The sequence below is a fragment of the Pleurodeles waltl genome, chromosome 6 (assembly GCF_031143425.1).
Source record: "Pleurodeles waltl isolate 20211129_DDA chromosome 6, aPleWal1.hap1.20221129, whole genome shotgun sequence".
Taxonomy (NCBI): domain Eukaryota; kingdom Metazoa; phylum Chordata; class Amphibia; order Caudata; family Salamandridae; genus Pleurodeles; species Pleurodeles waltl.
In genome coordinates this window covers 124432505-124458640 of record NC_090445.1, presented here as the reverse complement: position 1 = coordinate 124458640, position 26136 = coordinate 124432505, and the positions used below count along the sequence as shown (strand labels likewise).

Below are 26136 nucleotides of genomic sequence, written 5' to 3'. Positions count from 1 at the left end.
ACAAGGCTTGTTGTGCCTGTAGAGTTAAGAGGGAGAGTTATGAATTTAGGACATCAAGACATGTGCAAGACTAAGGCGAGAATTTGACTTAGTTATTGGTGGCCTGGTATGGATTTGATGATTGAGAGACTAATCAGAGATTGTGTAGATTGCTGTTATAGCGACAAAATACATGAAGTAAGGACTCCACCTATGGCTTTTAGAGATTTTCCTTCCAGACCATGGGATATGGTTGCTATTGACGTTGTCGGACCAGTGCATTCCAGGGGGAGTACTAATTATTTATTAACATTAATTGATCAATTTTCCAGATGGGCAGAGATTGGTATTGTTTCCAGTACTGAAACAAGGAAAATAACTGAGTTTCTAAGTGAAGTGTTTAATCGGGAGGTTCTAACCAAAATAGTTCTAGCAGATAATGGTCCACAATGTGTCTAGTTGCAGATGGGAAATTTCCTGCTTATGCATGGAATCATTCACAAAAAAATGTTCACTGTACCACCCTGAGGGAAATGGCACTACTGAAAGGTTTAACAAGAGTATCAAGGAATGTATCCAGTTGGAGTTAAGTGCAGGAAGGAGTTGGAAGGAAGGTTTGAAGAAGTTCCTAAGGGCATATAAGTTGTATCCACATGTATCTACAGGGGAAGTTCCATGTGAAATATTCAGAGGGAGAAAACTTAACACAACTCTGTCTCCAGGATGGTTACACTGGGGCAAGAATGAAGGAGTGTCATAGGAAAAAATGAGTGGGGAAAACGAGGAGAAGAGAAGTGTTGAAAAAAAAACAATATTATGATTTTTGTAAGGTTGCAAAGAGTGTGGATGTTGATGTCGGTGCTTTGGTATTGATAAGAAAACCTTTGTTGTCCAAGAATGAATCTAAATTTATGGGTATACTGAAAATTACTAAACTTTTCTGCAGTGCTATAAAGGTGGAAGATGGGAGGATTTGGAATCTCAATAGAGTTGTGAGTTTCAAAAATGGAAATGTAGGAATGTAAATTGTTTCTATATCTATTTATTTGTTTTCCCCGTTTTAGTTTTATTGTGTTATTGGTGTATCCAATTTTAATTTTGATATTTTATTTGTTTGTAAAATAGGAAGGTGTATTGTATCTTGTAAATACCTTTAGTCTAGTTCATAGTAGTTTAGTACTCTGATGACATGGGATAATAAGTGTGTTTCAGACCCTAGAATGCTTCCAGGGTCTGGAAGCAGTTGACAAATGCTGAGAAGCTGTACTGGTGGATGGGATGTTTCTCCAATAAAAAAACTACAAAACTACAATAATATTGCATCTTTGTTACACTTGAGATGGAAGTATATATGCCCAATCCATTATGGCAGCCATCCTTAGTTCCCCTATGGCCTTTTCCCAATCAGTTATGGCAGCCATCCTTAGAACCCTTACAGTTGTTTCCCAATCAGTCGTGGTTTCCTTTTTCACCAAAGTCCTACCTTCCTGAACAATAACAAACCTTAAACCCTTATTCCTCTTTGGATGTGTGCTGCAGAAAGCAGCACACATGGAAAGAGGAAGTAACAAGGCGAAACAAAGGTATTTCTCCTCCATTATGTCAGCCTCGGGTAGGTGCAGCATTCTGGCAGAAACCTAGGTTTATTGATTTCAGTAAATATGGATGTGCGTCAAAAACGGTGGGTGGATGCCCGGGAATGCCCATGCTCCACCCATGGAACACCTCCCTGATTCAAAATAATGCAAGGCAATGCTCTCCGCTGCATTGCATACTTTTTGTTGTTGTTAATAAGCCATGGAAGTCCACCCGAATTGGGCTTTGGGTTGTCTTAGTAAATCCTATAATACATTTCGCATCAGGCTGCTTCAAAAAAGGGACGCAACCCAGTCACAAAATGTTAGTAAATCGCAGCCTAACTCAGATAGGGTCTGCAGATTCCTAGGATACACATTGCAAAGTCTAGCACATTTACTATGCTGTTGCCCAAGCTTCAGGAAAGAGTGAATTTCAGTTTTTTTCTGCCCTTACGACTTGTGTGTGCTAATGTGTGTGTCGATGCTGTAAGCTACAACTTATATAGCATTGAAATGCAATTGGCCTGCAGTGTACCAAGCTTTTATACTCAGCAGCTAGGGTTGCCAAGCTTAAACTATTTGACGGTGGTGCTCTAGCAGGTTTATTCACTTCTATCTTCATGTTTTCAAATGTCTCTTCAAGTTTTTCAGTTTAAGTAACTGGGTTGATTTAGTGAATAAGTGTTTGACAAACTTGGTGATTTTTTAGTGAAGCTGAATAAGATTGGGTTGCCGTTACATTTATATATGGATCCTGTTTGGCTTTTTATCATGTTTGATGGTAGTTTTATCTTATCTCTTATTTATTTATAATAGTAATAATGTTATGCATGTGCTACTTGTAATAAATTAACTAAACATTAAAATCATTCCGAAATAATTTAATAAATGTGTAAATATATCTGGTGTCTCCTCCAGCAGTCCTTACATTTAGGCTTTCTGAGGTGTTAATGTGGGGTATCATCAGGGTTTGCATACTTGCTTCATTAATTGTGATGTAGAATTGGTTCCCTTATTAGTAACCAAGCTGGCCAACCACACAATGTTTGTGGTTCTTTCCAATTTCAGCATAAATATCTAACCAGAAAACCTGCTGTAAACTTATCTGCTGGGTTTTCCTGACCCTTGGTGTCTTCTGGTCAAGTGGCTATAAGCACGTTTTAATACTGCTTTTCTGAACACTTTTAGAACCAGCAACTGTTATCTAGAGCTGGTGTTGTCTATTAGCATGATCTTATTGAATAACCATCTGGTTATCTGGTAGTAGGGCCCAAAAGGTTGTGGGGAGGTAAAAAAAAAATTCTCTGGCACACAAAATGGTGTATTACAGAGTGTTTTCGTATGAACTTTCATATTACAACGACACTGATGGATTTGGGGCAGCAGCACCTCTGCTTGTAGAGGACTGAGTCACTCCTAGATCAGTTGGCAACAGTCAGACCAACCCTTCCGGCTCTCTAGCAGCGCCTCACCCAAACCCAAGCAGTAAAGATGATTTGTGGCATCCTAGCGCAAGGAACTCTGGAGACCCCTCAGGGAAACCCACTGGGGACCCTCTTGAGACCCCCTCAGCCTTACCCTTTTCTCTTCACATACAGGTCTCTTACACACACATAGGCAAGAAAAGAGATGCAGGATAGTTTTCAATACATTTATTGAAAAGACATCAATCTACGATAACATTCATGAGCTGCAATGATTAGGATAATGAGGAAACACAAAATCAGGATTCTGAAAATCAGAGATGTAAATATGAACAACCCCAACATATTGTACTGACATGACTATACAATTCCTACCTAGAAACTAGTCTCTAGCCTCTAGCGAGAGCATGGTGTCCGTGCAATGTTCATGAGAAGAACACCCCACCCCGTTACCTTTGTACCAGGTCAGGCCTCCAGTCTCCAGATCAGACTTCGTAGATACACAAAGGTTGAGGTTGGCCGCAAACCTGCATGAAGTAAGGATGGAAAATCCTGGCTGGAACCCCCTCTCATGGTCTTTGTCCCACAAAATGTTTATATAGGGGACATGTTTTGTTGTTGCAAAGAAGCCTGACGAGGGTATGTTCCTAAGTGCTGGAATGTTTACGCAGTCTTGTTAAGGCAATAGAAAATATTATCCTTCTGTTCCTGCTAACCCGGGGTAAAAAAACACAATGAAAAATATGTCATCCATAACACTGATAATGATGCTCTCACAGAATTGCAACTGATCATGAAAATAAAGCACTGCTGCTAAAAACAAGCTGTGCTAAAATGAATAAAATCAAATAAATGAAAAACAGAGCACATTATCTGGGTAAAAAGGCACAGGCCGCAAGCCTAATCTAAGCCATACTGTGCCCAGGCAGGAAACTAAAATGGACCCATGACAGTGTGTACTCTCGGATTGAGGTATTCTTAAGGATCTCTGAGGATACAAGTAATTAGCAGATCCCGACAGGTAGAATAATACCAGTATCCATGGGTTTGTCAGGCATTAATTTTCTAGGATGTATCTTTCCTCTTCCTGAAGTTTCTGCACATGGATTTGCAGGGGCATAGCTTAGTCAATTAGATGCAGGGGTGTGGGGGGGTGAATCTCAAATTTCCCAAACAAAAAAGCAGTGGACTGAAAGATGGAGAGGTGAAATGAGCAAGACTCAAGATGGACTGTTATCTTGAGGAGCAGGGTGTGTAGTGGTTTGCATTAGTTTTGGTAAACATTCTTTTGTTGGGTTATTTATTGCTGATTTAAAAAAAGTTTTATTATTGTTTAGGGACACTTTTGCTTTTTTTTTAGTTTTTTAACCTTTTGACGGTGTCACTCGGGGGGCTATGTTTACTGTGGGGAAATTGTGACGGTGTGATTGGGATAGTGCACTCTTCACTTTTTGCACTTCCCACCACGGTGGCGAGTTAGCTGTCTTGGCTGTTTGTCTCCTGCTTCAGTCACGGGGTGAGTTGGATGCTCTCCCTCCTCAAGCAGGAGCTACCTCTGACCTGTTTTAGGTCCTGAGCTCACCCCCCACGTCCGCAGCACCAACCTGCTGTCTCCTGCCTCTGACCCCCGCCCACGCTGCTGCTAGCGTGTTCGAGGCTTCACTTGACCCGTGTGCTGTTTTTTCCGCCGTCCTGTAAGTGTTTTTCCATTTTCAGCGCCTTGCCTCTTGCGCTTCTGCCCCCGCCGTTCCCCTTCTGATTGTGCCTCTTTTCGCCGCCCTGTAATGCGTTTTACTGTTTTTCAAGCGCCTCGCCTCCTGCGCTTCTGCCCCCGTTGTGCCCCTCTGATTGCTGTCTCCCCGATTGTTAGACTGTGCCATTAGTGTATTTCTCCGATTGTTTTCAAATTGTGACTGTTTGTTAAAATTGTGCCCGACTTTTTTGCCTTGTTTTTCGTGTTTTCGGCCCTTGTGCGCTCCCCCTTGCTCTCCGCTCCCTGCCGCTGCCTCCCTGCGGCCCCGCCCCCCTCGCGCCCCTATTCGCCGCTCCCTCCCACCTCCCAGCTGCTCCTCCCGCCTCCCAGCTTCTCCTCCCCTCCCTTCTTAATGGCTGGCGCTGCGCGTCCGCGCCGCGCCAGAGGCAAGCCCGTCTGCACCCGTCCGTGCCTGGACCGCGCCCAGCGCCACCCCCCTGGCCCTCACGCCCCCCGCACCTCCTGCTTCCGTTACTCGGCCCGCGAACTCCTCACCCTCAACCCTGGCCCCTCCACAGAGTGCTTCCTGGCCACCCCGAAGCACACCAAAGGACCTTTTTCCTGCCGCTCCTGCAACTTCTCCTGCAACAGAACAACAAAGCCAGCAACAACCAACACAAACCACCTGCACTGCATCCTCCTCAACACACACTCTGCACGAAAACACACCATCGAGCTTGCTCGACACCACCGCCCCAGACGTGGCCTTCCTGACCGAAACCTGGTGGAACGACTCTTCGGCCCCTGACATCGCCATCGCCATACCTGATGGATACAAGATCACCAGAAGAGATCGCACCAACGGAATCGGTGGAGGGATAGCCATCGCCCACAAATCTACCCTCAAGATCCACACCCACACGGACGACACCCTCAAGACAGCCGAACACCTCCACTTCCAGATTCACACGGACCCCAACACTACCCTCAGAGGAACCCTCATATACCGCCCTCCAGGACCAAGAGCCCCCTTCAGCGACACCGTCTCCGACCTCGCAAGCACCCACGCCCTCGCCTCTCCAGACTACATCCTCCTGGGAGATCTTAACTTCCACCTGGAAAACAACAACGACGCCAACACCGCATCACTGACCACCAACCTCCTCAACCTCGGACTCCGTCAACTGGTCAACACCCCCACCCACATCGCCGGACACACGCTTGACCCACTCTTCACCTCAAGCAACCACATCTCCTTCAGCCACACCTCCGAACTCCACTGGACCGACCATCACTGCGTCCACTTCACCTTCAAGAAAAACACCGAACACCACGCATCCCTCTACCGCCTCACCGCCGCTGGGGAAAAGTCATCGAAGACCAACTGACCAGCACACTCGCCAAATACCCACCACCCGAACCCACCGACCCGAGCACCGCCGCCATCAACCTCCATCAATGGATCCTCAACTGCGCCAACACCTTAGCCCCACTCAAGAAACCCACCGCCAACGAAGAAAAGAAAAAACCAGCCTGGTTCACAGACGAACTGACCACCTCCAAACGCACCTGCCAGAAACTCAAGAAGAAATGGATCCTCGAGCGCACACCCGACAACCTTGCCACCCTCAAGGACGCCAACCGTGAACACCACCAACGGATCCGACTCGCCAAGTGCGCCCATTTCACAGAACGCCTCAACAACAACGCCCACGACTGCAAAGAACTCTTCTGCATCGTGAAGGAACTCTCCAACCCAAATGCCAACTTCAACGACGTCCCTCCCTCCCTGAAACTCTGCGACGATCCCTCCACCTTCTTCCACCAGAAAATCGCAGCCATCCACGACAGCTTCAACACCGCACCTCTGCCAGACCCCACCCCCAACGACTCTTCCCACGCCTGCCGCCTCACCACCTGGACCCAAGTAGACGACGCCGAAACCCTAACAACCATGAATTCCATCCACTCAGGATCTCCCACGGACCCGTGCCCACATCACGTCTTCAACAAAGCCGATGCCACCATCGCCCCCAAACTCCGCAAGATCATCAACCTCTCCTTCAACACCGCCACCTTCCCGGACAGCTGGAAGCACGCAGAAATCCAACCCCTCCTCAAGAAACCCAAGGCTGACCCCAACGATCTCAAAAACTTCTGACCGATCTCTCTCCTCCCTTTTCCAGCTAAGGTCATCGAGAAGATCGTCAACGCGCAGCTCGCCCACTTCCTAGAAGACAACTCCATCCTAGACCCCTCACAATCTGGATTCAGACGTAACCACAGCACTGAGACCGCACTCCTCGCCGCCACAGATGACATCAGACAACAAATGGACAACGGCGAAACCTCAGCCGTCATCCTCCTCGACCTATCAGCCGCTTTCGACAAAGTCTGCCACCGCACCCTGCTAACCCGTCTCCACGAAGCCGGCATCCAAGACAAAGCCCTCAACTGGATCTCATCCTTCCTCTCCGACAGAACCCAGAGAGTCCGACTCTCACCCTTCCGCTCCAAAGCCACCAACCTCATCTGCGGCGTCCCCCAAGGCTCCTCTCTTAGCCCAACGTTGTTCAACGTCTACATGGCCCCCCTTGCACAACTGGCCCGTCATCACAACCTCAGCATCATCTCCTACGCCGACGACACCCAGCTCGTCCTCTCCCTGACCAAAGATCCGCTCACTGCCAAAACCAACCTCCACGAGGGACTAAAATCCATCGCCGAGTGGATGAACAACAGCCGCCTGAAGCTCAACTCTGACAAAACGGAAGTCCTCATCCTCGGACGCACCCCCTCGGCCTGGAACGACTCCTGGTGGCCCACTGCCCTCGGACCCCCACCCACCCCAGCCAGCCACGCACGAAACCTCGGCTTCGTCCTCGACTCTGCCCTCACCATGTCCAAACAGATCAACGCCGTCTCCTCTTCTTGTTTCAACACCCTCCGCATGCTCCGCAGGATCTTCAAGTGGATTCCAACAGGAACCAGGAAGACGGTAACTCAAGCCCTCGTCAGTAGCAGACTTGACTACGGCAACGCACTCTACACAGGCATCCCAACGAAAGACATCAAACGACTCCAACGCATACAGAACGCATCCGCCCGCCTGATCCTCGACATACCCGCCGATGTCACATCTCCACCCACCTGAAGGACCTCCACTGGCTCCCTGTGGATAAAAGGATCACCTTCAAACTCCTCACCCACGCACACAAGGCACTACACAACACCGGACCCACCTACCTAAACACCAGACTCAACTTCTTCGTCCCCACACGTCAACTCCGCTCCTCCAACCTCGCCCTCGCCATCGTCCCCCGAATCCAGCGCAAGACCTCTGGCGGCAGATCCTTCTCCTTCCTCGCCGCCAAGACCTGGAACTCTCTCCCCACCTGAGGTAGTAAGGGTGAAAGGCGCCGCACCTCACTACGCCAGACCCAGGACCTCCTCACCTTCAGGAGACTCCTCAAGACATGGCTCTTCGAACGCTATCAGCACCCCCCCTCACCCCCAGCGCCTCGAAACCCTGTCGGGTACATAGCGCGCTTTATAAATTCACTGATTGATTGATTGATTGAAGCAGCATTGAGGCTGCTATTTAATGCGGGCTATGGCGCGGACGCACTATGATCAGTTTTGGTAAACATTCTTTTATTGGGTTACTGCTGATTTTTTAAAAACTGTTTTATTATTGTTTAGGGACACTTTTGCTATTTTTTGTTTTTAATCCTGTAAGAGTGTTATACATGGGGCTGTTTACTGTAGGGAAATTGTGATGGTGTTATACATGGGCTGTGTGACTGGGATTGTACACTCCTCACTTTTTACACCTCGTTCCTTGGCGGTGAGTTAGCTGCCTTGGCTTTTTGTCTCCTGCTTCAGTCACGGTGTGGGCGGTATGCTTTCCCTCCTCAGATGGCATTGAGGCTGTTATTTAATGTAGTCTGCGGCACGGACACGTAGCAGATGCGTGCAGCGGACGCGCCACTGGCACGCTGAAGGCACGCCAAAGGCAAGCCCGTCTGTGCCCGTCAGCATCCCGGAAGCAGGCAGTGCCAACCATTAGGTCCAAATTATCAGGAATACCAAGGTGAGAACTGGGTATTCTGGAGATGAGTTACTGGCTCTCAGTTCCTTGAAGTTCTGTCGTTACACGTGGAGTCCGGCAGAGTTAACTGCCTGCACCCATTGCAGATTCACGCTGGAGACTAAAGGTGGTTCTACTGAAGTGACAGAAGCCAAGGGTGTGATTAGGGCTTTTCATCTAAATGCCTGTTTGCTTCAGAAACACGCTGTCCATATTTATTAGCTTCTGAGCGCAGGAAGCCTTAATATACATTTCACCTTTGAGGCTTGGATGAATGCTGCATCTAAACCAGTGGTAGAGTCAGCCATTCCAGCTGGTTATAAAATTCAAAACCTGGACCGGGCTGCTGGAAGGGGTGGGGGCACTGCTGCTATTTGCAAAGAAGAATTTGCATGCTACTCTGCTCCTGCCAAGGACATCTCAGATGCTGAAGAACTCGAATTCTGTCTTTCTCTGAACGGTCAGCAGTCAGTAGGGGGTCATCTGGTCTATAGACTGGGATCTTATGTCCAATGAAGAGACTTGTACTCTAAGGGACATTTTGTGCCCTCTAGGACTGTCTCAATGGGTGACAAGGCTACTCATGAAGGACGAAACATAATAGACCTAGTGTTTTCCATCTTTAATCTGGCATTGCCAGACCCTATTCCCTTAGTCTGGACTGATCATTTTTGAATCCAGTTCAAGTGGAATATATCACGTCAGAGGCACTTCAGCAACCAACATGCCAACTCTTCTGGGTTCTATTGATTCAGATGTGCAAGAATATGAGTGTTGGCTGTGTAATGCAGTGGAGAAACTTGCCCCTGTCCCCAGTTGGGTGTCCAACAGGAAGATGGTCTCAAATCCCTGGTTTAGTGAGACCCTTAAACTTGATAAAAGCTTTACAAAAGGGTGGAAAGAGCCTGAAGAAAACGCTACAGCTGAGAAGCAAAGGAGTTATACCAAAAGACATTAAACAGATATATCAATTCGATAAACTCTGCAAAGATTGAGTATTTCGAAGGGAAGATAGAAAAGGGGTTGAATAAACCGAGAGAAATCTTCGAGATTGTAAAGGACTTTGCTGATCCTGTGGCATGCCACAGTAGTAAACCTCCATCAGCTGAGTGGTGTGAGCAACTTGCCATTTCTTTTTATACCGAGACTCCGGACATTCAGGAGAGTCTTCCTGCTGCTCTGAGCGTGGAGGCATATCATGGGATTGTGATGGGTCCAGGAAATCAGTCAAATATGATGCTATCTTGTACTATGTCTGTCTTTAATACATTTTCACTGGAAGATTTCAGGAATGTTATACTGAAATTAAAGTCTGGCTCTCCTGATGATCCATGCCCTCCTTCTATTTTGGCTTTGGGTATCGATTTTATTTATCCCACCCTGAATGCGCTGTTGAATGAGTCTTTGGTTCCTTTATGCTGGAAGAAGGCTAAAATTGTCCCACTGTTAAAAAAGCCTAGTGCAGACCCTGAAATCCCAGGGAATTACAGACCTATCTCCCTTCTTCCTGTGCCTTCCAAGATTTTGGAAACATTGATTACTCACTGTGGGCCAGATGTACGAACCGTTTTGCATGGCGCAAACCTGCGAAAATCGCAGTTTGCGCCATGCAAAACGGCCATCGCGATGCACATTCCCATTTTGCGAGTCGGTACTGACTCACAAAATGGGAATGCGACTCACAAATAGGAAGGAGTGTTCCTTTCCTATTTGCGACTCGCACAGCAATGCAGAATTGCTTTGTGACCGCGAAAGCGCTTGCAAAGCAATTCGCAGTTAGCACCCACTTGAAATGGGTGTTAACTCATTCGCAAAAGGGAGGGGGCCCCTTTGTGAATGTCGCAAAAAATGTTTTTTCAGAGCAGGCAGTGGTACAATGGACCACTGCCTACTCTGAAAAAACGAAATCAAATGGTTTCATTTTTTTCTTTTTGTATTGCAACTCGTTTTCCTTTAAGGAAAACGGGCTGCATTAAAAAAAAAAAACTGCTTTATTGAAAAAGCAGTCACAGACATGGAGGTCTGCTGTCTCCAGCAGGCCACCATCCCTGTGAGTGCAGGGAATCGCAAGGGGGACGCAAATTGCGACCCACCTCATTAATATTAATGAGGTGGGTCTTTGCCACCCCCTTGCAATTCGAAGAAGGTGTCTGAGACACCATTCTCCATACGAATTTGCGAATCGGAAATTGCGAGTCGCACCGACTTGCAATTTCCGATTCGCAAATTTGTATCTTGCTACATCTGGCCCTAAATCTCTACCTTTTTAGAGATCAATAGGCTAGTCCATCCTAGTCTATCTGGCTTTTGGCCAGGTTACTGTATGGAGACCGCTTTGTTTTAGGTCTCGAAAACTATTAAAGCAACATATTGATGCCAGACTGCTCGCCTGATTTCAGGAGACTGCCATTAGGGACAATGCCTGGAAATGGCTGAAATCCTTTGTGGAAGACAGGAGCCAAGCCAAGTAGTTACCTTCCTACTCCTCTGAAAGCCAGGGGGTTTCAGTAGGAGTTCCTTAGGGCTATGCACTTAGCCACATATCGTTCAATATCTATTTGATCCCCCTGCTATGGTGGTGGGATCATTTGGGGCTAAGACTGTCTCATATGCAGATGACACCCAGGTTGTGTTCACTTTCGGCAAAGGAATGCCCATCAAAAAGGACACCATTCAACCTTGTCTGTCGGCTGTCTTTCGGTGGATGACTTTTGATCTACTGAAGTGTAATACCCAAAAGGCAGAGGTTTTCAGCTTTCGGCACAATTGTACTTTTAACTTAGATGTTCATTAGCTGGCCGGGTTGCAGTCACCTAATGCACATGCAGACTCTGCAAAAAAACATAGGGACTAAATTTTAAAACAAATTGACTTTTCATAATCAAATTATCTCTTTGGTTGGCGTTTGTTTTGGTATTCTACAGATGGCAAAAAAACTCTTGCATTTTTTGTCTGTTCCAACTAGAATCACAGTGTTATTGGCACGGGTTATGTCCATGCTTGACTATGCCAATGCTGTTTCTGCAGATCTGCCCAAGTACCTGTTGTACAAACTTCAGACGGTTCAGTGTGCTGTGGCTCAGATGGCTCTTAGCCTTCCCAGACGAGAACTCATTTCTATGCATTTACGCAGTCTGCATTGACTCCCCGAGGAAAAACAGATTCTCTTCAAGTGCTCTCTATTAATATATAGAGCACTCCATCTCTCAGGTTCTGAATATTTAATGGCCAGGATTTCATACTTTCACCCAAGTAGAGTGTAGCGGGCCTCCGGTATCTCTCTGGCAAGAATTTCGAGAGTACACCTGGCCAAGGCTGGAGGTCGCTCTTTTACTTTTTTGGCCTCTCAGGGCTGGAATAATCCTGGAAAAGGATGAAGCTGCCTTTAAGAAAACACATCAGACTTGGCTCTTCTCACAGTAATCTCTTTAGTCTGTTTTCTATGACTTTCCGTGTAGCCCCAGCAATCTCTCTCGAGTAGCCATGCGCTTTATAAATCCTTCTTACATTACATTACATTAGATGGGCCTCCATGTAGCGTGGCACAGTGGGCAAAGAACGATGGTTTGGAATGCTACTTATAATGATTGCCACTGGTTAGACTATTTAGTAAGCAATCATCCCATCACCTTTTAGGTGTCTGATTGCCAGTAGTTTGCCTAGAAACTTGAGACTGGCACAGCTTTTCATTTCTACTACTATCAATGTTTGTGAATTTAAAAAGTAGTAAATTTGCACCCATTCAAGGAGTACTTCTAGGGGTGCAGATTTACTACTTTTTTGGTAAACCACTTACTATTTATATTAAAGATCCCGATCCAAAAACTGGAGAAGTTAAAACCTCCTAGTGAAATGAGAACAACAATAAAAATAAACACAAGCGTACCAGAACCGGCTCATGGCCCCAGCCTCAACTAACAAACCAAAAATGCATTTGAATGGTGTCACACCTAAACACTCCCTGCTGAAGCTATGTCCATACCCACCCCACGTATGCTTAGTAGCTCTTTGTGGGAACTCATTATTACAGTCACATGCAACACAACAGTATGAAGTGACATATTTTAAAATGTATTTCCACTGCATGCGCTCCTCTTCCTCTCTGCTACGAGAAGCTTTGATGGTCGAGTTGTCAAATTGGTGTATGTGGACAAGGCTCCATGTTTCTTGTGCTCGCCTTTTACAAATCATTTTATCAAGTGACTGACGTCCCCATGTGCTAAGCTCAAATTGCAAATAGAGGAGGGTTTGCTTGCAAATTAATAGGGTGAGCCTAGCCAGACCTGAATCATGGGCCTGGCTTGGCCTTAAAAGTCCGTGCACTAGCCGAACCTTGAAAATGTTTGGCATGTACATCGTGCAACAAACATAATGTAAAACTATGATACAATCTCTTCAAAATTCCAAAAAGTGCATTTTGTTAACACACTGTAGCGTTTCACCTTGGTACATCAATTATATCACTGCATAGACAGACATGTATTGTATTGTTATAAACATTCATGGCCCACTCCCAAAGACAATGTCATTAGTGAACTAAAAGGCAAGTCAGTAGTCATGTAGACCCTAAATGAGGCCTAGATTTTTATTATAGATGGAGCAACATTACAGACTGTTAAATGAAATGGAAGAGGTGTTTGTACAGTGCACATCCTGAACTCAAGTATTTTAAAGTGCGCTCATATGTGATAATAAAGAAAAAGGAGGCTCTGTGAAATAAAATATGAGCCTAAGATCAAACAAGTTGGACAATCAGGGAAGCCAGTATTGATTTCAGGTTATCTGGTTTTCCATTTTGAAATTCAGGCACAATCAGGGAAGTCAGTATTGATTTCAGGTTATCTGGTTTTCCATTTTGAAATTCAGGCACTAGATGAGTATCTGGGTCTCTCTTTCACCTATATACATTAAAGGTCACTGTTTTGTCCTTCATTCTTGACTCATGAGGAGAAAAACTGACACAGAGATAGCAGACCAAGCTGGGGCCCCCAGACTCAACTACTAAACTAACAGTTCCATTATCCTTGGAAATGTGGGTGTCAGCCTTCTGAAACAACAGGGGACTTAGGCAAAAACATGCCCTCCTCACTAGATTGCTTTGTTCACTGCCTAATTGGCATACAGGGTCAGAAAGATTCACCATGGGGGAAAAGAGGGAGTAGGGAGGGAAGAGACAAAACCCTTCATTGGTGCTTGGTAAATCCTTTAAGGACTGCGAGGCATACCACACTACCCTCAGAACTGGAGGAGTGTGTCAACCTATGTCAATCCTGAAGGATTTAATCTTGGTTAACACACAATATTGTAGTTATTGTAGCAAACCCGCTTAGCAGGATAGTCTCTGATTTTTTTCTGACCCTATAAAACCTCTAAGGCACTCCTGTCTTGACTCCTGAAGCGATCCAACTCTGAATAGGAGTGGGTAAAGATTCATTTATTGAGTTTGACATCTAAAGCCATTAACCAGAGGCACATCAGTTTCTTTAGTAAAGTTAGCAGGAGGTTTCAGCAGGATTGAAGTGCAACCCCAGGAGATGTTAATTGTATGCTTTCTCATCAAAACCCATATGTTCTAAAACTCCTTCTTTTTCAGCTGTATAAAATGTATGTGATCATCTGGGTTAGTGGCCTAGTATGTCAACCACATATCTCTAAGAGGGTTGCTACATATTGGCTCCATCTAGGTGGTGGAAAAGACACATTCCTGTACCTGAATGGCCTGTTGAAAGGATTGTCTGTAAGCTTGTGCTTGTTGCTAGTGGATTTGCACTGCTTGATTGAGCTGTTGCTGCCCCTCACCAACTTCTGCATAGGTTATGCTTAGCTTGTTGTACATATCCCACTTCTTACACCACTGTTAACAGGAGACATTCACAGTATAAAGGTATGGTTTAGTATTCTGAATTTGTTAAAAACTTATCATAGTCCTTGTGTCTATCGGTAAATATTTTTTCATACCATAAGGGACCCAAACTGTCACAGTTTTTAGGGGATGTCTCCTTGTCCACTGTCTTTACTCAGCATCCCAGATGTAGTCTCCTTCCTGGGAAAGGGAGAAGGCACACTTTGGAGTCTCCTTTGGATTTCAGTGCATCCAGCCTTATCTTACACCGCCGTCTTCTATCCCCAGCAATATTCTGTCCCGCATCCAGATCTATGCCTGAATCACCACTTGCCTAGAAAAAAGAGTAGGCAGAAGTAAGGGTCTCCATTGGTCTTCTGTACATCCCCCATTTTTGCACTAACCTTAAGTTTATATAGGTAAGTAAGAGAGTCCCCCCATCAGGGAATCCATTGTACTCACAGCATGAGGAGTCTGTGGTAGGTGAAATGGGGATAAATGTCTTCCTCCTATTTGCCCGGTTGGGATTACTTCTTCCAAGGGGCCCCTGGAAATCTTATTGGGTCGACTCTCAAAACCTACATTGGCAGCCATGTTTCTGCCCATGCGAAGTTGTTGTAGGGCCCTTGCATAGACTTCACTTTAGATTTCCTTTTTAACCTGACATAATTTTCTGATGGTGACTTTTAACATATTTTCCTCTAACATGAGACTGTGCTACATATGCAGTCATTTTTGGTAGGCATTGTCACCCTCTAGTCTGCACATTTAGTTCCAGGGTCATATGATCAGAATGCAATGCCCTTGTTTTCTTTTCTGTGCTTGTTGGAGACAACTCATTTATTCTAGACAAACCTAAGAAGCTATTTTGCACATCTGCCACAGTGCAATAAGGCCAGTGTGTTAATAGATAAGCAGCATCCATGCTAGGCTAGGTGAGAGGAGCACTTTGTGCTGAGGTTATCATGGAACCGCTGTGAACTGTGACTGAGATGTATCCCTGCTGATTCCGACCTTCATGCTGTGAAGGAAGATAGCCTGCACACCTAGACCGGCTTCCTGAACCACAATAGCAAGTTATGGGGTTAGACCACCCCAATAACTCTGGCAGAGAGTACTCCTGCAATGACCAGTGCTAAAGTGCAAGTGCTCGCTATCTAAATTGTATTGTTGATTGGTTTATCCATGATTGGTATATTTGATTTACTAGTAAGTCCCTAATATAGATAGGCCTAAGCCAGGCCCATGGGCAGGGTGCAGTGTATTTAAACGGTAGGACATGTACTGGTGTGTTTTACATGTCCTGATAGTGAAATACTGCTAAATTCGTGTTTCACTATTGCAAGGCCTAGCTCTCCCATTGGATAACATGGGGATTGTCTTGAAATATATTTTAAGTGTAATTTCCCATTGGGAGTGGCTAGAGATATGGAGTTTGGGGTTTCTGAACTCAAAATTTAAAAAGACATCTTTTTCGTAAAGTTATTTTTTAAATTGTAAGTTTGAAAATGGCACTTTTAGAAAGTGGGCATTTTCTTGCTTAAACATTCTGGCCCTCATTCTGACCTTGGCGGGCGGCGGAGGCCGCCCGCCAAAGTCCCGCCGTCAGGTTACCGTTCCGCGGTCGAAAGACCGCGGCGGTAATTCTGACTTTCCCGCTGGGCTGGCGGGCGGTCGCCTTCAGGCCGCCCGCCAGCCCAGCGGGAAAGAGGCTTCCACGATGAAGCCGGCTCGGAATCGAGCCGGCGGAGTGGAAGCTGTGCGACGGGTGCAGTTGCACCCGTCGCGTATTTCACTGTCTGCGCAGCAGACAGTGAAATACATTTAGGGGCCCTCTTACGGGGGCCCCTGCAATGCCCATGCCAGTGGCATGGGCACTGCAGGGGCCCCCAGGGGCCCCGCGACCCCCCCTACCGCCATCCGGATCCCGGCGGTCGGACCGCCGGGATCTGGATGGCGGTAGGGGGGGTCGGAATCTCCTCGGCGGCGCAGCAAGCTGCGCCGCCTTGGAGGATTCAATGGGGCGGCGGTACACTGGCGGGAGCCCGCCAGTGGTGCCGGTCCGACCGCGGCTTTACCACCGCGTTCGGAATCCCCATTGGAGCACCGCCGGCCTGTCGGCGGTGCTCCCGCGGTCCTCCGCCCTGGCGGTCTTTGACCGCCAGGGTCAGAATGACCGCCTCTGTGCCTCTGCTTGTTTGTGGAATACATGTCTGGGTCAGGATGACAGTTTGGCTGTTTGTGAATTCACTCTAGACAGTCACACAAAGGGAGCTAAGGTGTACCCTGCATATCCTGATGGGTCTTCCTGAGCTAGAGTGGTGGGAGGAGCTGACACTTGTACCTGAATAGGGTTGTTCCTGCCCTTAGACAAAACAGTCTCTAACCCTCTGGAGTGTGTCTGGGGCCAGGGCAGAAAAGGCAGGGTCTTGTGCACTACAAATACTTTTCTTTGAAGTTTGCCTACTTCAAAGGCAGAAATGGGTATAAGTACTGGACCTCTGACCCCACAAAGTTAGAATCCTTTTAGACTGAGGACATTCTGCAGGAAGAAGAGCTGGATGTTGTTGGAGGGACTGCCACTCTGCCTGTTGCTTTGCTGTGCTGGCCTGCTGCTTGTGTTCTGAGCATGAAAGGACTGGACTTTGCTTTCTTCATTGTGCTTCCAAAGGTTCTCCAAGGACTTGGACTGAACTTACTTCCTGTGAAGAAGTCTCAGAGACATCAAAGACTTCACCTGCCAGCACCTGGGCTCTCTTGCTGAGAGTCTTGACTTGCCAAATCCTGTCCCTGGGCCCTTGGGAGTGAGTTCTGGTGCAACCAAGAAGAAACCAAGCACATCGACTCCAGTGCGACTTCAGAACTGGCACCGCTGTCCGACTCCACACCACTGCCTGCACAGGAGCTGTGGTCCCCGCTGAGTGCAACGACTGCGACCGACGCCACAGGGCTGATGCAGCTGCAGCGCCTCTGAAGTCTCGAGTGCTGTGTCACGGCACCCATGACACCCAACTCTGCAGCAGCACCAGTGGCCCCATGCTGTGATCACGACACACCGCGAAGCTGATGCGTTGCGTCTTGACCTGCTGGGTTCATCGAACCTGCTGGGTCGAAAGGAACTGATACCTCGCCACCAAGACCACATCACCTCCCCTGCAACCGTAATGAACAGACACCTCACCTTCCCTGCCTAGCAGTAAGGAACCGAAGCCTCACCTCCCCAGTAGCAGTAAGGAACTGATGCTCCACCGGCTCCAGCGACGCCTCACCTCCTCGACTCCATGCAAAGTCTTTGTTTCCTCATTGTTTTCAAAGGTAATGTATCTGGGGTCTGTGCAACTCCCTGACCAGCCCGCAGTCCCCCATGAGTGGCGTTGAACTATTGGAAATTACTCCATCAAGATGCTGTGATAGCCCCAGTTGGAGCTTTTGTGTTTCTAAGTGCTTTACTAAGATTTAGGCCCTCATTACGACTTCAGTGGTCTTTTACAAAGAGCGCCAAAACCGCGGGCGCCAGAAGACCATCAGTGCTGGTGGTCTTCCGCCCACCATACTACGAGTACTGAAGGATTTCCGCCACTATTTGGGCAGAAATCCTTTAGCAGGTGGTCAACGGCGCAAGGGCAGTTCCACAGCCATCACCACCATGCCAAAAGGACTCTGCCTGCCGTATTACGAGCAGTAACACGGCGTGGCGGTGTTCTGATGGCGGGGTGCTGCCAGTGGGGGAAACGCCGGGTCCCATTCCCTGGCAGACGACCTTCTTGCCAGACAAGGTAAGTCGATCCTCCGACAGGGAAGAGGGGTGGGAGGGTGGGAGGGTGATGTGTGCGTGTGTGAGAGGGTTTATGTCTGCGTGTGAGAAAGTAAGTGTGTATGCGTTTGTGAATGTAAGTGTGTATGCATGTGTGTATGCGTGTGTGATTGTTCAAGTGAGGGCGCATTGGTAGGTTTGTGTGAATGTGCTCTGTTGGTGCAAGAGAATGAGTGTATGTATGCGGGTTGATGAATGCGTGTATGTATGCGTGTTGGTGAATGTGTGTATGTATGCGTGTTGGTGATTGTGTGTCTGCAGGGTGCATGTGGGTGTGTGTGTGGGGAGGGTCAAGGAATCAAAGGGGGGACTGGGGGAGTCGTCTGCCGTTTACAGGAAAGGAATTTCCTGTCGCTGGCAGCCATTACGCCAGGGTTTTCGTGGAGGTGCTACAACTGCCAAAACCCTGGTGGAAAGGCGACTCATAATACTGCCGGCGGCCTTCAGTGGACAGCCGGCCCAGAGGTGCTGTCCTGCTGCCCTGGCGGTACCAGCGGTACCACTTGTAATGTGGTGGTCTTCACTGCCGGCCCGTCGGCGGTGAGACCGCCACGAAGACCGCCAGGGTCATAATGAGGGCCTTAATCTTTAAAAATGTGTGTCTTTACTTGTATACGTTGAATTTTTGTCGTTTTAGTCTTGTTTTACTCAGATAAATATTGGCTATTTTTTCTAAACTGGTGTGGATTACTTTTGTGATGTTTAACTGTGTTACTTTGTGTGTGTACAAATACTTTACACATTGCCTCCGAGATAAGCCTGAGTACTCGTGCCAAGCTACCAAAGGAGTGAGCAGGGAATAGCTCAGCTCTGTAACTCCCTTACCCTGTCTAGAGTGAGTGTCCCTACTTGGACAGGGTGCAAACCACTGCAAACTAGAGATCCCATTTCTGACACACATGCAGTGATATTCTGAAGGTATGTTGCATAACATGGGGAAATGGTGTGTTTGGGGTGCTACACCTCTCTAGTACATGTTTTTTCTAGTATATAGTTAGATACAAGTGCTCTCAGTTCAGTATGCTGAGGTATCTGTCAGATGTCATCTGGGATTTATACATTTCACATAAAGACAGACAAAATACACTTTCTCGCTTCCTCTGGTTTGAAGGACTTCTCGAATGTTGGTTATTTGACAAGATATTGTGCTTCCTCCCACTTAGTACCCCTAACAATCTACACTCCTCTCCTTTTCCACTGCCCCTTACACATCCCTTGTGCCCTGCTTGTCCTCTAATGTATTTTAAAAGTATATGTCATGTGATTCTTGGAAAGTCTGAAGCTCACACTCCTCATCCCCAAATCTTAAGATGCCCACCTCGGTATTTCCTAGTAGCATGGTAGCTATGTTCTACAGCCACGAGCATAGGTAGTTCACTCAATGAGCAAGGTCTATACTTGTGTTTGTTCCACAGGCAGAGCAGTCGTATAGATATGTTCCACAGGTAGGGCTGCTATGTTCCACATATCCAGGGTATTTTCTGGCTGGGCCTGGCCTGTTGCACATTCCACAGGCAAGACTGGCCCCTGTGTAAGGTTCACTTGTAGTGATGGGTGGCATAGTCCAGCCTTTAAATAAGGTCTACAAGAAGGGCCAGCCTATCGGTATGATCCAAATAAAGGGCCAGCCTATCAGTATATTCCACAGGTAGAACCAACCTATGGGTATGTTCCACAGGTAAGGCCAGCCTATGTGTATGTTCCACAGGTAGGGCCCATCTATGGGTATGTTCCACAGATAGGACTACCCTATGGTCCACACAATGGGCCGACTCATTGGTGTACTCTAAATGGAGAGCCAACCCATGTGTATGTTCCACAGAGGTAGCCACACTAGTAGCCATGCTCCATAGGCAGCTTCAACCACTGGCAGGGGTAGCTAATGTGTGACCTCCAGAGGCATGTTCCACTGTAGCTATGTTCCATAATAATTAGGGCTGCCCAGGGCCACTGGCCGTGGCTCATTTATACAAATCAGGGATAAAACGACCAACCCCAACGCCCAGGGTCAACTGACAGACCCCAGTCCCGCTCACTGTCACCCCATGATTTCTAACTCGGTGGCAGTTCCCCATTCCTCCTTGATATCACTGTTAATCTCTGCACTCATTTTTCAACTCGTTTTATTAACATTTGTATAAGCACATCAACATAGTATACTTTTAACACTTGTTTGGTACATTAGTGGTTGCCAAAATACTTGTGCCGCCAGGAATCTCTTCTTGATTCATGCATTAGTCCCATTCCCTAAAAATGTTCATAATGTAATCAGTAACAATCAGTTTCCCATGGGAGACAAGGGTGGGACTACATTGCCAGGATGGGTGTATTCCGTAACCAATAGTAGTATAAACATTTCAGAGTAACTTATAAACTATTACTGTGTCCTTGAGTGGCCGAGTCCCATAATGGAGAGTATAGTCAGCGTCCAGTGTTGGAGAGTGGGGCGCCAGGGCCCAAAGGAGGGGGGAGAAGTGAGCACTCCCAGTCTAAGAGCGGGGCCACAGAGCAGCCCGTCAGGACCATCGCCCGTTCACCCAAGGCCGCCTCTCAGGGCTCCCAGACAGTCTGCCCACAGGATCCCTCGATGTTCAGTATCCCCCCTAGCTGGGTCACATCTCCTCAGCTGACTCTCCACTCTCTTCCCCATCAACGCATCTGCAGTCTCAGGGACCTCACATTCGTCTACCACTTCCATCCAAATGAGTGCAGTGGGTCAAGGCTTGATCCCTCGTGCCTCCTCCCGTGTTAGAGCCCTTTCCTCAGCCCATACCCAAAGTGTAATGTCCTTCACCCAGGTCTCCAAGCTAGGAGCTCTCGGTGACTCCCAGGCCATGGATATGTACATTTTAGCCAACGCCAGGTCCATAAATCTGTTCCCCACCTTCTTGGAAGTTGGCCTGGTGATGAGACCCAGGTGGCAAACCTCAGGTGTGTTGGTAAGTGTTCTGTTTAGAGTCTTGTTAAGCATCATGATGACCTCATCCAATAACCCAGTTAGCCAGTAGAACCCCTATGTCATACAGCTGAAGTCAGTGTCCCACAATGGGGGCATCCCCTGAGGGTCTCCACCATAAATGGTCCCGATTTTGTGGGGAGTGAGGTAAGTCCTGTGGGTGTAGTTGTATTGAATGTATCCATCAGGCCCCGCCCCAAGTCAGTAGTCCAGTGGTCCAGAAGGCATCCAGTGGCTTCATGGCCAGTTCATTCATTGCCCTTTAAAATCACATGACCAGGTGGCTGCCATTCCCCAGCGTCAAGAGAAGCTGAAGAACTGCTTTGGCTCTGTATCTGCAGATCCCCACAGCTCCCGTAAGGCATGACTAAATGCTTCATATGTAAGGAATTGGCCAATGGCAGGCCAGTTCACTCCGACAAGCCCCAAAGAGGTATTAAAGCACCCTCCTGGAAGGAGTCACCCAGCGACACCAACCCCACTGCTATTCATGGGTCCATTTGTCCTGCTGTAAAGAAGGTGAGGGGGTTGCTATGGGGAAGGTTCACCAATGGCAGCTCAGGGCATAAGGTGTTGATGTGCCAGTGTGTCTTATTCCGGCCCACCAGCAAACCAACGTAGTGCATAACAGAGAACCCCTATGGGGATCCCAATGCGGGCTGCAGTAGTTTCGCCAACAGTAGTCCCTGGTTGGGTTCAGTGCCCATTAAGTTCCGGAAGGCCCACTCCGTCTAGCCATTTTGTGATCCATTGGTGCTGGGCTGCTAAGAGATATAATTCAAAATCCGGCACCCCCAGCCCACCCTGCAAATGGGGGCGATGTAGGGGAGAAAACGCAACTCCATTGGTCCCCCCATCCCATATCAGTTCCCTAAGAAGCACATTGAGTTTCCGAAACCAGGCCACCAGAACCCTCACCAGGAGATTTACACAGAAATAAAGAAGTCGCAGATGCATGACCATCTTAGAAAGTACTATGCGTGCGCAATAATAGGTAACGTGAGAGAGCTCCAGAAGCAGAGACACAGGATTTACTAGATCTGAAGGCCTTACCCAAGTTTCCCTCCCAGAGGTCCTCCAAGTCGTGGAAGATCTGGATGCCCAGATACTTAGAGGTGCCTGGGGCCCAGGGTATATCAGAGGGACAGGCAGCGGGGCAGCACGTTCCGTCCACCACCGGGAACACACATGATGCTCCGGTTTACTCGTAAACCAGAGTACAGGCTGAGCTCTTCAAGGAGCTGCAGTGCCCGGGGGATATCTCTTTCACCGTCTGGCAGATAAATAAGTAGGTCATCTGCATACAGCGAGATCACGTGAGCTTCACTCTCTGCACTCCTAGTCCCTCTGGGACGGTGTGCACCCTTTATCTTCCTTGATTCCTTCCTGCCACCTCCCTCCTTCTCGTTCTCTATTGCCTTTTGTTTCCCCAGTCGAAACAGCTTAAAAGTGCTATAAGCGCTAGAACAAGCATTCAGCATACCTCCATTGGGAGTGAAGGGCTGGGAGTGGCAGCTACAGAAATGAAACAATGTTAGGTTTCAGAGGCAGGGGTAGTCCTACATTCAGTTTTTTTTAACCGCACAGTTTTTTCACGTACGCAGCGCACATCACCTGATGAACTCTTGGTGGTGAAGTAATGTTATGTTGCAGAGATTTGTATAACACTATGTTGCTATTAGTATGGCCTCGCAGCGCTATTGTGTAGCTCCATGGGCTTCCATCCCGGCTTACAGACGGACTTCTGTTCGAGTTTTTAATTCTCAGTACTGTGTTTTTTTTATGTACTGCATTTGTGTATATTTTGTGGTTGCATGAGTGTTACGGTTAGTGGTGTTTGGGTGTGTTAGTTAGAGGTCTTTACCGAACCCGGTGTGTGCCATCATGGAGGATTGTTACATGCTCTGCCCAGCATGACGCATGGATCTGAGATGACTGAGACACTGTCCCTGTGTGTGCTGAACATTGGGACATTGCACTTGGTTACAAAACGAGCACTGACAAAGCCAATAGGCATCGCCTATACCAGAGCTATTACCTCTGACAATGTGTTTTGCCATGTTTTTGCACGGCTAAAAGTTAGTGGCATGCAGTGTCCTGGAGTAGGGTGGGGGAGTAGAGTGTCGTAGAGTGGATTTGTTGGAAAGAAGTCTCGTAGAGTGGAGAATGGGGAGTAGAGTGTTGTGGAGTTGAGCTCAGTGGCAGAGAGAGTAGTGTTATAGAGTAGAGTGGAGTAGGGTGGAATAGGGTGGAGTGGATTGAGGTAGTGGGGTGGATTTGACTGAAGTGAGGTGAATTGGGCTGGGCTAGAGTGGGGTGGATTGAATGGAGTGTGGTGGATTGAAGTGGGTAGACTGGATGGGGTGTACTGGATTGGAATGGGATGAGGTGGATTGGTTTGTGGTGGACTGGAGTAGCATGAATTGGGGTGGATTGGATTGGTGTGAGGTGGATTGTGGTGGATTAGGTAGGGGTGAATTGGGATGGATTGGGGCAGACTGGAGTGTGGCCGATTGGATTGGGTGGATTGTAATGGGGCAAATTGTTCTGGATTGGAGTGGGCCACATTGTTTTGGATTGGAGGGAGTCAGATTGTTTTGGATTGGAGTGAGGTGGATTGTGGTGGACTTGATTATAGTAGGGTGGGGTGGTGTGGATTTGGCTGGGCTGGATTGGGTTCCATTGGACTGATGGGTGGATTAGATTGGTGTTAGGTCGATTGGACTGCACTAGGGTGAGATGGATTGGAGTGAACTGGGATTGAGTGGGTGGAATGGACTGGGGCAGATTGCTTTGGATTGGAGTGGGGTGGGTTGGAATGGGGTGGATTGGAGTGTGGCAGATTGGAGTGGTCAGATTGGAGTGGTCAGATTGGAGTGGGGCAAGGTGTTTTGAATTGGAGTGGGTCAGATTGTTTTGGGCTGGAGGGGCTGGACTTGTGTGGACTGAATTGGAGCGGGGTGGATTGAGGTGGTGTAGCGTGGATTGGATTGGGCTAGATTGTGGTGGATTGGGTTGGTGGGTGTTTTAGGTTGGTGGTGGGATGGATTGCTGGTGGGGTGGACTGGATTGCAGTTGGGTGGGGTGGATTGGAGTGGGGTGGACTGGGATGGAGTGGGTGGATTGGGTTTGGGTGGATTAGTTTGGAGTCGGGGCAGATTGTTTTGGACTTTAGTGGGCAGATTGTTTTGGATGGAGTGGGGTAGATTATTCTGAATTGGAGTCGGACATATTGTTTTGGATTGGACTGGGGCAGATTGTTTTGGATTGGAGGGACCAGATTGTTTTTGATTGAAGTGGGGCAGATTGGAGTGGGGCAGACTGGAAGTGGGTCAGATTGTTTTGAATTGGGGTGAGGGATTGAATAGGGTGGATTTGTGGTGGAGTGGATTGGATTGGTGGGCGGATTGGATTGGTGTGGGTTGTATTGGACTGCAGTGTGGTGGGTTGGATTGGAGTGGAGTGATCTTGGATGGAGTGGGTGGATTGCATTGGGGTGTGCTGGATTAGGTTGGAGTGGGGTGGATTGGAGTGGGTCAGAATGTTTTAAATTGGAGTGTGGAACAATGGAGTGGGTCAGATTGTTTTGGATTGGAGGGGGTGGACTTGTGTGGACTGAATTGGAGTGGGGTGGATTGAGGTGGTGTAGCGTAGATTGGATTGGGCTGGATTGTGGTGGATTGGGGTGGTGGGTTTCTTAGATTGGTGGTGGGGTGGACTGGATTGCAGTGGGGTGGGGCGGATTGGAGTGGGGTGGACTGGGATGGAGTGGGTGGATTGGATTGGGTTTGGGTGGATTAGATTGGATTTGGGGCAGATTGTTTTGAATTGGAGTGGGGCAGATTGTTTTGGACTGAAGTGGGCAGATTGTTTTGGATGGAGTGAGGCAGATTGTTCTGAATTGGAGTCGGACATATTGTTTTGGACTGGACTGGGGCAGATTGGTTTGTATTGGAGTGGGGCAGATTGTTTTTGATTGAAGTGGGGCAGATTGGAGTGGGGCAGACTGGAAGTGGGTCAGACTGTTTTGGATTGGAGTAGGGGAATTGAATTGGGTGGATTTGTGTGGAGTGGATTGGATTGGTGTGTGGATGGGATTGGTGTGGGTTGTATTGGAATGCAGTGTGGTGGGGTGGATTGGAGTGGGGTGATCTGGGATGGAGTGGGTGGATTGAATTGGGGTTGGCTGGATTAGGTTGGAGTGGGATTGTTCTGGATTGGAGAGGGGCAGATTGTTTTAAATTGAAGTGGAGCAGATTGTTTTGGACTGAAGAGGGGCAGATTGGAGTGGGGTAAATTGTTTTGGATTGGAATGGGGCATACTTGAGTGAGTCAGATTGTTTTGGGCTGGAATGGGATGGATTGTGGTGGATTGGATTGGGTGGATTTGGCGTGGAGTGGGGTGGATTGGAATGGTGTGAGGTGAGTGGGATTGGGGTAGATTGGATTGGTGGGTAGATTGGATTGGTGTTGGGAGGATTGGATTGGAGTGGGGTGAATTGGGATGGAGTGAATGGATTGGATTGGGGTGAGCTGGACTGGACTGGAGTGGGGCAGATTGGTGTGTGGCAGACCATTTTGGACTGGGGCAGATTGGAGTGGGGTACACTCTTTTGAACTGGAGTGGGGAGGATTGGAGTGGGGTACATTGGAGTGAGCATATCGGAGTGAGACCAACGGTTTTGAACTGGAGTGGGGAGGATTGGAGTGGGGTACATTGGAGTGAGCATATCGGAGTGAGACCAACGGTTTTGAACTGTA

At 47.8% G+C, this 26136-nt stretch overlaps 1 long non-coding RNA gene across 1 annotated transcript in view; it reads right to left on the bottom strand.

Moving 5' to 3' along the window:
- LOC138301874 (uncharacterized) overlaps positions 1–22647 on the bottom strand; it is an 81624-nt gene extending 58977 nt beyond the window's left edge. Inside the window, exon 1 of the long non-coding RNA XR_011205134.1 lies at positions 22429–22647. This is a non-coding gene — a long non-coding RNA (uncharacterized lncRNA). The remainder of the gene's footprint in view (positions 1–22428) is intronic.
- Positions 22648–26136: the final 3489 nt, after the last annotated feature.